Below are 6,000 nucleotides of genomic sequence, written 5' to 3'. Positions count from 1 at the left end.
CACGGTGTTGATTAGTTGGTAGAGTACTTGCATATTAAGCACACACAAACTGGGAGTGATTAGAAAATGCTTGTATTCCCAGTTCTCAGGAAGAGTTTGGAGGACCAGAAGCTGAAGGATGAGCGAAAGAGATCACTCACCAGTTAAGAGCAGTAGCTGTTCTTCCAGAGATCTAGAGTTCAAGCCTCAGCTCTCACAGGGTGGCTCACAACCATCTATAACTCCAGTTCCAGGGGAACAAACTCTCTTTTCTGGCTTCTGAGGTCATGAAGCATACACACGGTGCTCAGACATTAATGTAGGTAAAACATCCATACAGGTAAAATTAAAAATCATCAGACATTAAACACCATTTTCTTTTCAACCACAGAAGAGTTTATTACTTCAATGATTCGCACGGCTGGGTTGCAAGTCTAAGGGTTGCCTGCCTTCTTGGAGGAACTCACCCCACTTCCCCCTCTGGGGGAGTTCCACTTGGCCATGGACCCCATAAACCTCTGAGTGCATTTATTTAGACTTTTGGACATCTGCTATTTCCCTCTGAAAATGCTAACTGCCAAGTCCTGCCCACCCCACCGCCTGCCAGTCCAGCCTGCAGAGGGCCATTCACCCTGGCTTGTAATTCCGAAATAAATAGAATTGGTAGCAAGGGAGTGCTGAGTGGTGTCAGGGTGGCCCCAGCAGCCTCCGGACGGGCACTGTGGGGACAGTCTCAAGGTGTCTTCTGATGGGCGGGCACTGTGCAGCGTGTGGCAGTACCAGGCTGCCTACAGTTTGTCCAGGAAGTTGTCCAGCGCTGGGATGCCCTCCTTCAGACCTTTGCCCTTGCAGGTCTCAGCTACGATTGGCTGGGGTGGCTGCTGTTGTCAAAGGGGTCCCCAGGCAGGATCTGCCAGGGGTCAAACACACTGGGGGAAAGCCTGGCCACCAGTGTTGCATCGAAGGTCGGTGGTGAAGCCAAAGAACTCAATGATGGGCGGGTAGGCCTTGACCATGAACATGGGGGTCCCTGCCACCTGGGACTCCTCAAAGACATGGCCAGGCTTCCTGTTCAGGACACCGTAGATGCCACCTACCACTTGCTCAGGACACTGAATCTCCACCAGGTAGATAGGCTCCATGAGGCGGGGCTGTGCGGTCAGCACACTGGCATAGAGGCAGCGGCATGGTGTGGGGATGATGTGATCATCTTCCCGGTGGATGGCATCAGCGTACAGGGTCACATCATGGACATCAAATCACATACCACACATGTTCTCCTCACAAAGAGCACCCTCTTAGTGGCCCACTGGAATCCAGCCACCACACTGTCCTTGATCTCATTCAGGTACTGGACGCCCTTGGGGTGATGTTGGTGAGAATGTTGGGACCGGTGCCGTCAGGTCCAAAGCACCAGATCTTGCAATCTTCAGCAACATCCCACTCTGGGATGTTTTTGACCAGGTAGTGGGCACACACCTTGAGCTCCTGGCGGGCAGATACTTCACCCTTATCGATGTCCTCTGCCAGGCCACCAGGGAAGGGCCTGGCCTTCATGTACAGCCGGTTGTGCTTGTTGGGTGACTTGGACAGACACAGCACGTTGGACTCCTCACTGACTGTCTCCCGGTAGGACATGACAGGGTCAGATTTCTTGATGGGGATGCAGGCATGGTCCTCCTCCAGGTCCTTAAGGCAGCTCTCCAGGTGCAGCTCTCAGGCACCAGCAATGATGTGCTCCCCAGACTCCTCGGGTCAGACTTAGCCAGCCGCTTCAGCCCCTTCACCAGCTTGGGCAGGTCAGCTGAGTTCTTGGCCTCCACTGTCACCCTAGACGACTGGGCTGACCCTGAACTTCATCACCCGCATGTTGTGAGCATGCTCAAAGGTGGTGACGGTCCGGGTCTTCACAAGAAACTGGTCCATTCCAACCAGACCCACAATGTTGTCACAGGACACATCCTCAATGGGGTCCACATAGCGGCCCATCATCAGAATGGTCCTCTGGATAGGCTTCAGGTACAGGTCCTCCTTCTTCCCAGTTCATGAGGTGGGGCCCAACCCCTGTGCCTTCAGGCCAGTGGGTGAACTCCCAGAGAACATCTACCAAAGGCATAGAAGCTTCCTTTGTCAGAGGGACCCACAGCACCATCTTGAAGATGTACATCATGAGCTGGGGTCTTTAGGGGGGAAGTTTTTCCCCGAGCTGGGGACTAAACCTGACTTGCTGAACTTGCAAACGTTGGCCATCAAGCTAAATCCCCAACCCCTTTTTTTTTTTTAAAGGGGTAGGTTTATTTCATGTATGTACACATGGCTGTCCTCAGACATCAGAAGTGGCATCAGAGCCCGCTACAATGGTGGCGTGCAGTGACCATGGGACAGCAAGGGATGGTGGACCTCTGGAGCAGGGCGTCCCTTAACCTTTGTCTCTCAGCCTCCCAGCTTGATGTCCAGCTTCTTGATCCGCTGGCCCAGTCCCTCCTTCCTGAAGTTCAAATGGTCAAACACCTTGCACAGAGGGAAGTGGTTCAGAACGCGCAGGCAGCCAAGCAGGCCAGAACCCAAGGGCTACGGACCCAGGACAGGACCCACCTTGAAGATGGGGGGCCAAGATGAGCCTGGCAGAAGGTGGAGGGAAGTTTTTCCTGTCTGGGCTATTGGACTCCTGATGAACTCCAGCTGCGGGTCAGCAGGGCCTCCCCTTGCTTCTTCATCATGTCTTGGGCTACCCTCTGGCCCAGCGGTGCACCTGTCGCCAGCCCTCACCCTTGGCTGCAAACCTGACACATACATCTCTGCAAACCACTGTTCAGAGCGAGGCCCAGCCAGGCCAGAACCAAAGCCTTGTTGCCCAGGACAGGAAGTCCGATGCCCTGGACCCATGAGGAAGCCGAGCCATCCTTGCTCTGAATGACATTCACGGTTCTCCACGATTCTCGGAAGGTCATAGAAGAGGAGATGGGGGTGGACTTGCATTGCAATCCAGCAGGCCCCTGTCCATCTTGTTCATCATCAGCACGGGTCTGACGACTCAGCTCCGGCCAGGCGATGATCCGCCTTTGCACACAGACACCAGACACACAGACCACCACCATCACCAGCGCCCATCGTGACACGCGATGACTGACATGTTCTGGGATGAAGTTCACATGTCCTGAGAGTCATGGAAGCCCGAGCCATCCTGCTAAGTTCACCATGAAGTTCAGGATGGTTCTCGGAGAGCTCATAGAAGAGGGAGATGGCGGTGGACTTGAAAGGGAAGCGCGCCGACAATGGCGTGGCTGTGGCGGAAGAGTAAACACTATTTTTAGCGATACCATAAATTGAAAGCTAGCCTGGCTATATGAGATCTGTCTGTCCGTCTGTCTGTCTGTCCGTCCACCTATCCAACTCTCTATCATCATCTATCATAACTCTTATTGTCTTAGGTCCCAGGATACAGACTCTGAGATGGGAATCTGGATACAGGCAAGTTATTGGACTGTATTCTTGGGGTCTACTCCTGTGACTAAGAGAAGGAAGCTGGAGGAAAAGGACAGGCCATATGACACAATTGTCTCAGAGGCTTCCTACAGTTCAAAGCTAAGGGAGAAACAGGACTGATTTGGTCACTGTCCTTTTTACCTGCCCTTCCCTCATACCTCTGTCCAACATGAGGAAATTGAGTGAAAGTTCCCCTAATAATTCAGATAAGACATGCTGGCGTGGTCTTGGTTAGTGATCTGCTAGCAGCTGTCACTCAGAACAGTAGGCGGGCTAGAAGAGTTGGGGTGGGCGTGGCTCACTCCTGTGATCTCAGTGCACAAGATGGTGGGCCAGGATTGTGCATTTGAGCCCAGCCTGATAAGACGACTGTGTGTGTGTGTGTGTGTGTGTGTGTGAGAGTGTGTGTGAGAGAGAGAGAGAGAGAGAGAGAGAGAGAGAGAGAGAGAGAGAGAGAGAGAGAGAGAGAGCACTGGGTGTAGGTAGACCTGGCCGTGCATGGTAGCATCTGGTGGACAGATGTTCATCAATGACCATGGTCATATGTGGTCCATTCAGCTGAGATGGTGGCAGTAAGTTCAGTGATTTGCACTTTGCATTGCTGTCTTTCCCAGTTCCAGTTCCAGCTCCTCCCAGTCAAGTGTGAAAAAACAGATCTCCTCCTAGCATGTCAGTACTTTATGTATTAGAGTTCTTTAGAGCAACAGAACTTACAGAATGAGTCTCTATATATATATGGATAGGGGGTCTAATATAAAGACTTACAGGCTGAATTACAGCCAATCCAACAGTGGCTGACCGTGAATGGGAAGCCCAAGGATCCAGGAGTTTCGCAGTCCCACAAGGCGGATGACTCAGCTGTTCATCTGGACATGCTGGACTCCCACAGAACTAGGCTCCAATGTCAGTGGAGTGATGGATGAGCTATCAAGGCGAGGGCAAGCAGACAGGGGGCGGCTTCCTTCTTCTATGTCTCATACAGGCTTCCAGCAGAAGGCGTGTCCCAGATTAAAGCCGGCTTCCTGCCTTACGATCCGAATCGAGGATGTATGTCTTCCCGACGTGTGTCTTCCCATCTAAGATCTGGATCAAAGTCATGCATCTTCCTACCTCGAAGGTCCAGACTGGAAGTGGAACCACCCACTTCACACCAACCAACCAAGCAAACTCATCTCTCACAGGCGTGCCCTCCATTTTGGGGTTTTAGTTCCAGTTGTAGTCAAGTTGATAACCAAGAACAGCCATCACATCATAGAAGAAGATGTCTGATCAGCAAGTGGGAAAACGGGACTCGGCTTTGGTGTGCACTTGTTATCCCAGCATTCAGGAAGCTGAAGCGAGATCACCCTGGTTTATCCTAGACTGTACTTGGAACGTCAAAGGGTGTTATGCCACCGAGTGGAAAGGAGCTAAAGGCGAAGGGAACTTATTTTTTCTGTATTTGTATCTTTCTTACAATGATGACCCATGGTTCATATTACATTAGGTAGAGGTCAGTAGAAATAATAAAAAGGGATTTAAAAAGCATGACGCCAAATAAATCCAGGGAGATTTTGGCCTGGAAAGATGCTCAGTGGTTAAGAGCACACACTGCCCTTACAGAGGACCCGTCTGACTCCCAGTCCTGAGGTGTCTATTCATAGTCACCTATAATAGCTTCTGTGGGTTCTCCTCAACACACATGCACATATCCCAACACAGACACACGAATCAAAAGAAAATGTTTTAAACTGGGGAGACTTGTGTGACTCCTGATTTAGGCATTGAAAGTGAGATCGATGAAGCTACTGAACTGGACCATTCCATGGGTAGAAAGCAAAGCTTAGTGGGGGATCCAAGTGCCAGGCTGTCTCCTGAGAATAGAGGCCAGCAGCTTGGTGGGAAAGCAATTGGATTTTATACAATAGCCAGCAGGGTGGGGGGCTCTGATCTCATACAGGCTGTCCAGATTAGTGGCAACCAGATGCCCTTGCTTGAGGTATGCCGTTGACCATTGAGGCAGATATGGGATGTAGTGGTTTTCCTGAGAGCCCTGAGGAATGCTGAGTTTAAGTTTCTGTTTACTGAGTAATAGTCCTCTCTTTCCAGGTCCTTTTGTTTAGGACATTGTCACCAGAACTGTTTTGTACCTAAGAGTTACCTTATGTCAGTCAACTTGATACTCCTAACTTCTAGTACAATGTAGGGTTCGCTCTGCCACAGGGCACTAGGGGAGGCAAGATGCAGGAAGTTGACTGCGCTTACCTCACATCTTTGCCAGGCTGGTGTTGGGCTGTGGGAAGCCAAGAGATACCTCTCCAGGGGTGGGGAAGGGCAGTCTGAGGCATGGGACATAGCTGGAGCTGGCTTGGAGGTCCCCAGACCTGCAAGGAGGCCGGGATAGCCGGGTTCTCAGGCTCTTGGGCATCCAGGCACCATTGGGATGCTGTGGAAGAGCTGAGAACAGAATGGGGCCTGCAGGCTGAATCTAGCCCAGGGTCAAGGGGGAAAGAAGGGGAAGATCCAGCTGGTCCCACAGGATGGAGTCCTTGGCTT

The 6,000-nt window shown here is 51.5% G+C and overlaps 1 pseudogene; it reads right to left on the bottom strand.

Annotated features, from left to right (window-relative positions):
• Positions 1 to 631: 631 nt before the first annotated feature.
• The window catches only part of LOC116884939, a 41,006-nt pseudogene continuing 35,637 nt past the window's right edge, over positions 632 to 6,000 (bottom strand).

This window comes from Rattus rattus, chromosome 15 (genome assembly GCF_011064425.1).
Source record: "Rattus rattus isolate New Zealand chromosome 15, Rrattus_CSIRO_v1, whole genome shotgun sequence".
Taxonomy (NCBI): Eukaryota; Metazoa; Chordata; class Mammalia; order Rodentia; family Muridae; genus Rattus; species Rattus rattus.
Note: the sequence above shows the minus strand (reverse complement) of the source record. Positions and strands in the feature narration are given on the sequence as shown.